The following is a 12160-nucleotide window of genomic DNA, read 5'->3' on the forward strand; positions in this document are numbered from 1 at the left end:
ACGATCTTCTTTCGCACAGTTGGCCTCTTTGAGACTGTTTTCTGATCGTTTACGGTCGTTACCCATGAACCTGCTGTACTTGCTCTGCATTTCGGGATTGACTCTGTTCTCATTACAAAGTTGTCAGCCTGGAGTGTTAACTGCAAAAGCAGAAAATGCAATCCAAGAGCTAACAATCACATTTGATCACACATAAGCAAGCTGCCTTACATTGGGGGAGTCTTGTGTGTGAATGTACCACAAATCCTTTGCGAGGCTTTCGTTTGCCGCGTTTTGAATTCGCAGCACTTCAGAGTGCAAATACTTAAAAGTTTATTTGTACGGCACTCAGAGAAGTAAATGGGAAGAAAAATCTTGAGCTATTAGCTACTAAATGTTCAACAATTTAAAAGCGTCCCAGTATGAATCAAGAGGTTATTCATGAGTTGCAGTGATTACATTGTCTTAATTGTACATTTCTATTCAGTGCATGATGTTTCTCTATGTCCTGATATAATTTAACCCAGAGGGGGGAAGCCGAACACGAAATGATGCGAGTTCGGTATGCCTCACCAGAGGCAGCTCTGGTTAATTTGAGGATTTGTGTGTGTGTCTGATTACTGTTTATTTTTAAGAATCAGATAACAGCCGATGTTTCACACTTGCATTACACATTTCACTCTAGAGCTTCACAGCATTAGCACATTAGAGGATGTGATAACCTTCTTGCGTCTTGTTGTCGATCGTCTAAGAGATTTGTGTTTCCGATGGAATATTTACATTTCAGTGACAGGATTAATAGAGTATTTTTGGGTCTCTTGGTTTCAGGTCACATTAAATGTACTGAAATCAATGTGTCTCTCCCGCTGAATTATACTTGCATCGAGGCAAATCGAAAGAAGTGACAGAGAAAGGCTGTATTATAACACAGCAAGATGAATATGGTAAGACAATTTGCTAAAATAATTATTTGACCTGAACATCTTGTTTTTCTGAAAGAAACACATTGAAGCATGCACATTCAAAGCAGATTAGGGGTTATACAAAAAAAATGGTGAGATGTGGCTTCTGTTTGGATCCATTTGTAATACCGTTTAGGATAGCTGAAAGCAGAATTTGATTTGGGAAACCACCACAACGACATCCCAGCTGCTTGTACATTCGCCTTTAAGAGGAGTTGTTTACAGTTAATTACTGATTTTATAAATTCCGTTTTCACACTGGAAACCATGAACTCTGAACATTTAATTTTGTACACTTATGTATGCTGTCAATTTCTTTAAATTGTAAATAAATGTAAGTTTTCAATAAATTATTGTAATTGATTCTATAAGTCTTCTGGTTTGCAATTGGTGGAGATAGTTTTAAGTTGGCTTAAACTTGAATATATACCAAAAATAATAAAATATGTCCCAAGAGGACATTTTTTTATGAATTTATTTTATTTTATTTTTTTTTTTTTAGTTTTACAAGCCCAAACAGTGATTCAAAGAATCATTGAAAAAACTTAGTCAAGGTTTGATCTGTATTTGCATTGCAGGTTTTCCACTTGTCTCAATCGTAGCTTGTTCTCATGCTAAAAAAACAGAAACATATTTTTTATGAATCTGTTTATCTATAAATAGACTTAGACTTAGTCTTATTTCATTGACATTGTACAAAGAAACATAAGTAAATTTGGCAATGAAATGTCATCGCTTGGCCACCGGAGCACACAAAAAAACACACACAAAAATGTAGTATAAATCATTTTCAGTCACACAGTTTGAATGATCAGACTCAGTCCATAGAATGAAAACACTGAAATGACTTTCTAATTTAGCACTGAAACAGAAACTTGGATTAAATACCAACTTCTGCATTACCAGCCAACTGTAGTGTACAGACATGTTTTCTCACAGTCCTTACACTGTTCCAATTGTGAGAATTTGTACCCTTTGACCTTTTTGTGTACCATCTTCTGGCATAGTGGCGACCTAGACAATCAGATCTCCTTATATAATACATGAAGAGATTACAGAAAATGACTTAAAATTGTGCGAAATGTCCCCCTGGCAGGTCCAGTTTGAACCCTTCCCATGACAACCAAAACCACAAAGCATGAAGCGAACAGCGCCCATTCTGAGATTCATCCTGTGTGAGAATACAGGGGCTTCTCGGTGGCCCCTGCTGAGACCCTAAGCAGTAGTTTAGTTTGCTCACGTCTCGGGCTGGCCCTGCTCACAAATAATAATTTTGGCATTTTACAAGGAAACAGTTTCCATGCTAAAGTGAAAACTGTAGGGCTCAGACTATTCAGCTGCATACTAAACTGCTAGGTGTAATTATGTAATGCACATCTTAATCAGAATCACTGACCCCAATGTTATCCTTGAATATATTTAGTTTCCTTTTTCAAATAAAAGTTTCAATATTTGAGCACAATTCACAGTTTAAACAATAATTAAGCACTATATATGCTGACTATGCCCAAAAGGTAAACATCCACAGTGCTGTCATTCACAACTAGGTGTCATCAAAGTGTCTGTGCAGACTCACCTTCCTGCCTCGTTCCGTCGGTCTAAATCTGGAGATCCTCCAGTTTCCATTACTGTCTGCTGGTGACACTGTGTGGTATTGATCGTAACACCAGATGGAAGCATCAGTTACACCCCCATCAGCGTTTTGGCCAATTCTTGTGAAACTTGGCAGTTCTTGCTGTCACGCAGACTGCGGTCGTTTTCTCTTTATCAACATTTTAAAATTGGTTATAAATAAAATCTAAAAAAAGAAAAAAAAATAACTGCTTGTGTTGTCAAGCTAAATATTTATCATCAAGCCTATTCCTAAAGATAAAATTAGCCGGAAGACGTGTCAGCCCTGTTGACTATAAAATTGGAGACAAACTTCCTGCAGCTGTATGTAAACTCGTGATCACTCCTAGGGCGTTGTCTCGTTAACCTGACAGATGTGAGATTCTTCACTTATGTGATTAAGTTTGCTTGCAAGCTCTTCACTCTGTCTAAGCCTCACCTGCAGCCATGCTGTCACTTCGCGTTAGACGTCATCTTGAACAAGAGCTGTGAAAGTGGTGGCTGCTAAAAGCATCATCAGTGCTGCTTGCTTTTAGCCACAGCGGCACACATGCTCCATATTTGATCTGCAAAGGACTTGCATCTTTGTTTACAGTGCTCTCCTCGTTTTTTTTTTTTTGTGTGTGTGTGTTTTTTTCTTTTGCTTGAGTATATGCCCATCAGAACCGAAATAACAAAGGCAGAGAGGGAGTTTATGAAGCAATCCGATCCGATCCTATTTTTTTTTTTTTGTATTTTCAGCCAACATCCATGATATCATAAGAAAAATAAGCAACAACTTTAAAAGAAGAGATAAAACAGGTAGTGAAAGCAACAAAATGTATTGTAAGACTACTATTAGGAGCATTTTTTGGGGGGGGATAGTGCCACCATTTCTAGCTCATTATGACTGGGGTTATGATGGCTGCAATAAAGAAAATAACGATTTTGATGTATGAAATGTAATCCTGAAAGGTTTTTCCTGCAGACCATAAGCTTGGAGCAAAAATGTTTTCTGCTCTAGTTTATATTAAAATCACTAGTCTGTTCACAGTAAGCAGCCTCGCCTAGCACAACATGGTCTGAAAAAGCAGGAAAGCTACATTTAGAGTTTTTTAGTTATATTTCAGCTGCTATGCTTTGATAATACCACCTTTGTTGATTCATGTTAATTTTTGTATACTTAGTGAGACGAAATTGTCATTGAATTTGTTTTCTGTAATTCAAGTCGTAGCATCTACCTTCAACTAAATGTTTTTAACCTCCTTTTAGTTAAGAATATGCTGAGGATAGGCAGAAACAGATAATGAAACTGAAATTCACCTTGTATGTTTGTGTACCACTTGACTGTTTAATATGTTTTGGGGATTCTCTGATAATGAACAGTTGTCCTGGTGATAAGATTATGATCGGCTACATTTTGTTGTGGTGTCTTATTGAAGTTTAGGTCCACCGTTCTAACACGGTGGACCTAAATAGTTTGCAGAAGTACAAGATATGAATAGCATTTTTTTTCTCCATGAATTGACTATCTGAATTTGTGTAATTCCACAAAATCCCTTCAATACATTTTTATTTGGAATATCGCATTCCTGTTAAACCGGATCACTGTTGCCACAGCTTGTGCTTTATCTTCATTTTATGATATTCAATTTCAACCTGTGTTGAGATGATGAATCTGTACTAAGATGTTTGAGTCTTATTTTTAGTATTAATTTGACAAATGAGAAGAAAATACACTGCCAAGGCTGTTGATCTCTAACTTATTTTCTTATGAGTGTGCGCTGATATGACTCTCTGCTTTACAGCTAAAATAAATGTAATTGGAAAGCTATCATTAGTCTCTCTTATCGTTCACCAAAGCATCTTTGGTAAACACTGATCTCCAAAACTGCATTGACAAGCAATTCACTATGTATAATTATACATTTTCGCAGTTAACTTTGAGTATCCTTTCAGTTAAATAGTTTTAATCCTTTTAGGCAAGTCAAGCAAAGACTGGCTTATTTGTCTAGCACTATTCATGCACAAGACATGTATTTGAAAGTAATAAACGGGTAAATAGAGGAAAAGACATAAAGAAAAGCTGTCTTGCAATAAGAAATACATTTATAAAATGTAGGCATCACATAAAAAGAAACAAATAAATTGCTAAGATGTAAAAAGATATATATATCTTAAAGTGTTCTTTAATATTCAAGGGAAATATACATAACGTAGCAATGTTTCCAGTCCTGATTTAAAGAAAGCAGCAGTTTCTGCACATCTCAGGTTTTAAGATGCTGAGTAGCACAGAAGCTAAATGCCAGCTTCTTTTACATAGTTGTGAACCTAGGGACACATAGTGAGCATATCTTTGATGAACTGAGAGGTGTACATGGTTCACATCTGAACAGCAACTCCGATATACTCTGATTAAAATTTTAAGACCAGCTGAAAAATAGTAAGAATTGACATTTTGCACTGTTGGATCTTGAGAAGCTTTTATGTAGAGCTTCAAAATGCAAAAAAAAAAAAAAAAGAAAGAAATGGGAGTCCCTGACTGCTGAACAAGTCTAACAAAGTACCAGACAACCCCACAGACTTTCAAGTCTATCAATCCACGTGTTACAATCGACGCTCTCAAATACAGCAACTGCAATTCTTTTTGTTAAAAAAAAAAAATGCTAAAAATGAATTAAAACAGAAAAAATATCACTCCCATTTGCTTGCTTTTGCAACTTGAAAGTGGTTATTATTGGCGGTTTCATCATGAACTCAAACACGTTAAATTACGGGTTGACATGATGTTCAAAAATAGCTTGAGCTGCTTTCGCTTTGAATGGTGGGTGTTGCTCAAGGGAAACACTTTTCTCACTCTGTTGCACCTCCAGCTGAAAGGATTTTGTCACACATATTAAAAACATATCTGAAGCAAATGGTGGCACATCAAAGGAGAAGTGGGAAACAAAAAGCTCCTTGCTAAGGGATGATGTTGCATAAGCAGACACATAGGAGGTGGTGTGAGGGGCAATGGAATAATGGCGCTGACAATCAACCAGTGGAAAGTCTGCACTTTTAACCAGCAGGGGTGCAGGAGTTTGTTGACACTTCTTGTGTTAACATGGAATTAGCAGTCTGCTCAGATGGTAGATAAGAATATAAAAGATGGGGGGTTTAAGCAGCCAAAGGTTAGTGCAATTCTCTGAATTTCCTTTTTGAGGTTGACAAATAGATGAGCAAGAGTTCACTCGGGTCCAGCAGACTGTCCTCCGAAGATTTATGGATCCAGAAGAGTTTTTCTCACCGCTCATTTTCAATGCTGAGACATCGTCAGTATATTGCAGATAAAAAAGGGAGTTAAAATGCATTGTCTCTCACATCATCACCTTCAGTGTTCACCAGTGCAAGCATTAAAATGAACACAGCGCAGCAGATCTTCCATTTTAACAGCCTGTTTGTAGCTTCTGGCTCTGTATCTTTGTCAAAAACGTGCCTGCTGACAAAACGTATTTCTTTAATCAAGACATGGGAGTTTTGTTAAACGTGTCAATGCTTTGTGCTTTGAGAGGTACGTGATTTATCATTGTGAGAACGAACAAACCTTTGGGCCGTTCGGGTTGACAGACATTATTTCCTCCACTGAATCCCACCTGCTGTTGAACATTTATTAAAAAATAAATCATTTTGAGAACAATCTGTAGATGGAGAGCAGATGGGGTGGAGAGGAAAACCATCTCTTTTCTCTTCTGTAGTTGCACTGGTTAATCTTTTTCTTGTGGTTCATAGCTTTGGTTTCCTGTAGGGAGGTTCAGTTTTTTTTTTTTTTTTGTTATACTGCTCTTGTGCATTTTTCGTATTTGCTGGTTTTCCAGCAACAGTCACGACAAAGTACTGCTGTTCACCAAACCCTATAATTGTCTCAAGCTCAGTGACTTTGCTTTGAGGACCTGTTACATGTGCAGATTTCAACCAGTGGTTTCAGAGTAAGACAAAAGGCTTTTCAGTTTCACCATGGCAATTCTGAAATGTGTTAACTAGCAAAATGTTTTTTGACCTTTTTTTGTTTTTTTAGCTCCAGCAAAAATAATGCTCCTAACTATACATAACCCTAGTTTGCATCAGATCTGTGCAAAAAATCCAAAAACATTTGAATTTTGCCTCTCTAAAGAGGTTTTGCCTTTTAGAGAGGCAGAACCTTTTTAAAATTGTTGCTTTGTTTTTTTTTTTGTTGTGTCATCCAAAGGTTGTGGATGTGTCAGTGCTTTGGATCATTGTCCTGCTACATCGGCAAAATTTGATTGGCCTTAAGCTCACGGTTAATGATTCAATCAATTATGCCAGGTTGTCCAGATCTGAAGGAGTCAAAGCAGCCCCAACCTGTAGTGCCATCGTGATTGACTGTATGTATAATGGTCAGTTTATCAAAAATGACCAAAAGCTGTGTTCGTTTTTGTTTTAGGTAATAAGACACACACCTTGCAGAATATTCCACTTTTCTCTCGTCAGTCCTCTGTTTTTTTTTTTTTTTTTGTTTGTTTGTTTTTTTTTCCCAAAAGTTGTGGGGATCATGAAGATGATTTTTTGGCTGAAGTAACTAACACAGGCCTTTCTGCTCTTCTTTTGAAGAGTTTTAAAAAAAGGTTTAGAAACTTTTTCCATTTTGCCCATCTTCTTTGTTATTGTTAAATCTTGAACACCGACGGCATCCGCAGTGCTTCAGATGCCGTTCTGGGTTGTTTTGTGAGGTTAAATCGTCTTTGTGCTCTTAAATTCATTTTGGTTCACTGACCTCTCTTGGTAATTTTGACCACTGAACATATTTTCTCCAGTTGTGGATTGTGATTATTTTGGGTCATTGATGTTGCCAAGTCTTTGAAATAGCCTTGTAACCTTTTTCAGAATGAGAGATTTCTACAATTTATTCATTTATTTTTGATTATCTACTGCTTTTGGGATATTTCATCTGTCAGAAAGGTTATGTTTAAATTGCTATTTGTTATATCTTCAGGTCAGTTAATAACCATGCCTTAGTTTGGTTTGTGAAATTGATCTCAGCTTTCTAAAAAATGTCGTAAGATCACAATTAATTCATGCTTCAACATCACCATTTGAAAGCTTCCACCATTTGTTTGATTAAAACATCAAACAGATTTTAATACTAGATAAAGTTGACCTGAGTACAGAACTGTACGGTATGCTTGGTCAGCCATAAGCACTGGTCGTCCATGGGCTTTTTCTTTTTTATATATCTATTTAAAACACCCCCCAGAAAAAATACTTTTTTTTTTTCCTAACAGTTTTGTCTAAATTTTGCCTAAACAAAGGCAATGAAAGTAAGGTTGGATCAGCCCATCTGATTGACTCCTTCCACATCTGACCCACTTTTAGACATCAGTAGTCGTCTTTATTGGGATTTCTTTTCGCCTTAAACTTTTCAATTACAATTCTACATTCCTTAGACAAAAGGTAACATTGATTTGTTTCTAAGCAGCTTGGCAGAAGATCTGGAAAAAAGTAAAAAATGTGACTGGCCTGTGGAGACAACATATTCCTTGAAGTATATATAAGTTTTTTATTTTTTATTGTATTTTCACACATCCTCAGCTTGCATCAAAGTTACATTGATTATGTTTTCAGGTACAGACACCACTGGGGTGCACTGGTTGGCACTGAATCAATTCTAACGTTGCATCACATGCGCAACATTCTCTCGCCCAAATCACAGCCATGCAGGCTTTTCTGTTTGAAAATAGGAAAGTTAGTCTTCGCCTGCATGTTTTCAAAATCCTTAATGTAAGGTTAAAGATGGTAGCCGTGATGGATTAGTAATCTCCAGGATTTACGCTTTTATATCCTGTTACCGAGAGCCTCTGTTGTGAAGATGTAACCGCTAACCTAATTTCCGTCGCTTGTCCCTTAATTTGTAAGCATGCTCTTCACTGAAGCGCAAAAAGATACATAATGACCTTCACTGACAATTTTCTGAATCAACAGCTCACTGTTTCTGAGGCGAATTGACTGCTTTGTCCTTTAAAATTCAATAACTCAGTAAATTCCTGTCTTGTTTATCTAAGCAGAACAATCCTCCCATAATTTTAGGGATATTTGTGACTCTTGAACAAATTCTGACACCAATAAGTGTGCTTCACTGATCTCTTACGACGTGTTGCACTGACTTGAAATCCCGGCAGTGCCTTCATCTTCTGAGCTAATTTGACTTTGGGGTGTCCTACTGAAACCCCCTGTCTGGGATAATGAGTCTGATACATTTACTTTGTGTTTACAGGGAGACCTGGTTCTCTGTGTAACAAGTAAATGAGACGGAAAACAGCACTGATCATAAGGAGGCTCATATGATAGGGAGCTTCCGAGGGCTAAACTGAAGACCACATTGCAGATGAAAGGAAACCAAAACAGCACTTTTCTTTTTCTTTAAACTTCTAGACCAGAGCCTTTGTGCTATTTCACTTACTGTTTAAAAATTGATAGAGCCTTCTCACTTTTCTTTCTGTAGATCTTCATAAATTCAGAAGTCTTTTTTCCCCTCTAAAAGAATAAGTGCTGTGGGTTAGACCTTTTTCCACATGCAGTGTTTATTACATACTGGATTTTATAAATGTATCATGAATGTTTTATTTTAAATTGGTTTGAAAAAGAAAAAAAGAAACAAAAAAACATCTTACATAACCATTTTGTTAATGCAGGGTGATGGGACAATGAATAAATGCACACAACCAGACACGCTGTTTTGTCCGATCCTTCCAGATAAGTAAGATTTGGATGGAAAACCATAATTAGCTAATATTTTTTGGCACATACAAGCATCCTTTGTGCTTATCCCTTAGTGGTTTACAGCAGCACAGTTGCCAAAGAGCACATAATCTTTATTCATAAATGACTTGATTTGTAATCTAAATACAAAACTCTTCTAAGAAGATTATCTGCACAATGCATGAGAAAACCTTCCATTTAGGGAGATTCAGAAATCATGGCTCAGAGAGATGTTGACACAATTAATCCTAGAACACAACACATTTTGCACATCTATTACCTAAAAAAAAGATTTATAGGAAAACGATGGCTTAGTCTCAGAAAATAAAAGCAACTCATTCACAGTGTTAACCTTGTACAGTTTATTAGGCAACAAGCTCCAGTAGACAACCATGTTCGCATGATTGGAATTGAAATTTAATAGGTCGTGGTTCTAAATTACAAAAACGTACAAAAATAAATAAATAAATAAAAAATCAGAGCATTCACAATATAGAAGAAAATCAGTACAGAAGAATGAAAATAAAAACTTTGTGTAGATGTATCTCAAATTTCCCTAAATTATAAAATCAATATATGCAGTGTCCAATAACTTTATCATGTACATGTGAAGACAATAAACAGGCAATTTAACAACCAAGTGTACATATTTCTCATACATTAAAAAAAGAGAAAAAGAACAAAATAAGAATGAGTACTTTCAAACCTTACAGGGAAAACTTCATCATAGTTTGAGACCGTAACACTATAAAACCTATAAATCATAAGAAACCTTTCCAGTATTTCTCAAAGCAGATAAATAATTTTAAGAGCACTTTTCTGTTGACAGAAAAATATTTGCACTTTACTTAAAAACAAGCAGTCAGTATAAAAAGGAGCTTTTTAACAGGAATATCAAATAAATGAGTGCACCAGTAGCTGCAGTAGATTTTTTATTTTATTTTTTTTGACTGGCAGGATTGAAAACATCTTGTCATAAACTCTGCTTACCTGTCAATTTTTAAAATGAAAATTATATATTTTGTTGTATTTAATTTTCATTCATTTTAATATTCAACCTTAACAGAGAATCAAATTCATGCTTTCACACATCAAGCAGATGAACACATGTAACATTTCCTCCAAAATAACTAAACCTCTGACTACGGCCCCAGTAAGTCCAAACAAATGAAATAATTGCACCTACAACATGAACATTCACCCTCTGCGGCCTGAAGACACAATCTAATAACTTTCTCATGTTCTGCATGAAGTTGAAGTCCTCATTTGCTTGTTCATTATCAGATGTTTCAAACTTGCTACAAAGGCTTTTGTTATGATATTTTTGAACTTTGCCTCTGCCTCAGACAAATTACTTCTGATGGGAATTTTGATGCTTTTCTGTGGGCTAACTCCACGCTCTGCTGCCATGCCAGAGACTGGAATTATAAGCATCTCTTCAGCCAAAGCTTTTAAATCAGGAAGCATTTCTACAATTGAAATAGACTCTCTGAACAAGGGAATTCCTCATTCTTCAAACACCCGCTTTATTAGGAGGAAATCCTGCAGCATGTGCTCCTTTTGCACCAGTGGTTCAGCTGCAGCAGTTTTATTGTAGTGGTCACGGATGCACTCCAAAACCTCCATAATTCTTCAACATAATGTCAGCTCCTGGATAGTGAGATGCTTTTAAGGACGGTGTCCAGAGATTATGCTCAGATCCCCTCATGGGAATCTGTTTTTGATTGAATTAGTTACATGTACTCTGTGTGTAACATTGAAAATGTCTGTCTGCACCAAGTGCTCTGGGTTGTGAATTGTATTCTGTCAAAATAACAGATGGCCTACAGATTTTTCCATCGTTTAAAAAAAAAAAAAAAAAACGGCAAAGATGGAAAATATTCGGCTAACGTGACCCCGGGTGTCAAAGACAAAAGGATCTAGTCAGTGCTTTTGCTACAAAAATCCTCAATGCAGGGAACGTAGGTACGATCAGAGGAAGCAAACGGGCGAAGAAGACAGATTAGTCCGCACTGTAGGAGACAAGTTGTGCCTCAAGATTGTGAAATAACCCTCCATTTAGCTTAAAAGAATGAAGTGAAACAAATCTGAGGGAGGTGGACAAGGCACAGTTCATGCCCCTGCAATGACAAAAAGCACAGCCAGACCAGAGAGGCCGCTGCAGCAGTTTTTTGTCAGCCTAAAATTTATCAAGCAGGAAAAGCTTTCTTTTGGTTTGTTTTTCACTTATGTACAGTTTCAGTACAAAATGTCTGCTGAAGCCAGCACATTGGCCTAAATTATAAAACTACTCCCTCCATGAGTTTTCTTTGTTTAATGAGCTCCAACCTTCAGCAACCAAATTGTTTCCCATGTCTTAGCTGATTGGAAAAAAAATAAAAAAAAGATTGTTTGTTGCCAATTGAAGACTTGTTTATCAATTCTTCAACTTTCTTTACAACCACAACATGTGTGCCATTAGCTTGAAGTGACAATGTCACGGAAAACTGATGCTTTTGTTAGTATTATAAAGTGGGATGTTTTGGTGACAGTTGTTGCGACAAGGTTTCTGGGGCATGTGCCCATCCAACCACAATGTGGGTCAGGGTGAACTTTCAGCGCTTCCAGTCGCAGCTTTTGTCACAAATGTTAATTCTCTACTGTGGCAAATTATAGGGAGACTGGGTTCTCAATGGAGCACTTTTAAATACCTGCACGGGGTTCCATTTTATTAGGTCTCCAACCTGATCCTCTAAGACAACATTTCTCTTGACTTTGTTCTCCTTGTTGGATAAATCCCCATAAAAGTCTTAACTTTATGAATTCTTATTCTTGCTGGAGACTTGTCACTCTCACCCAATTTCTGTCTTGGGTGGTTATTATGTTATAAATTTTCT

Source organism: Poecilia mexicana, unplaced genomic scaffold (assembly GCF_051168715.1).
Source record: "Poecilia mexicana isolate PSO_F unplaced genomic scaffold, ASM5116871v1 scaffold_15, whole genome shotgun sequence".
Taxonomy (NCBI): domain Eukaryota; kingdom Metazoa; phylum Chordata; class Actinopteri; order Cyprinodontiformes; family Poeciliidae; genus Poecilia; species Poecilia mexicana.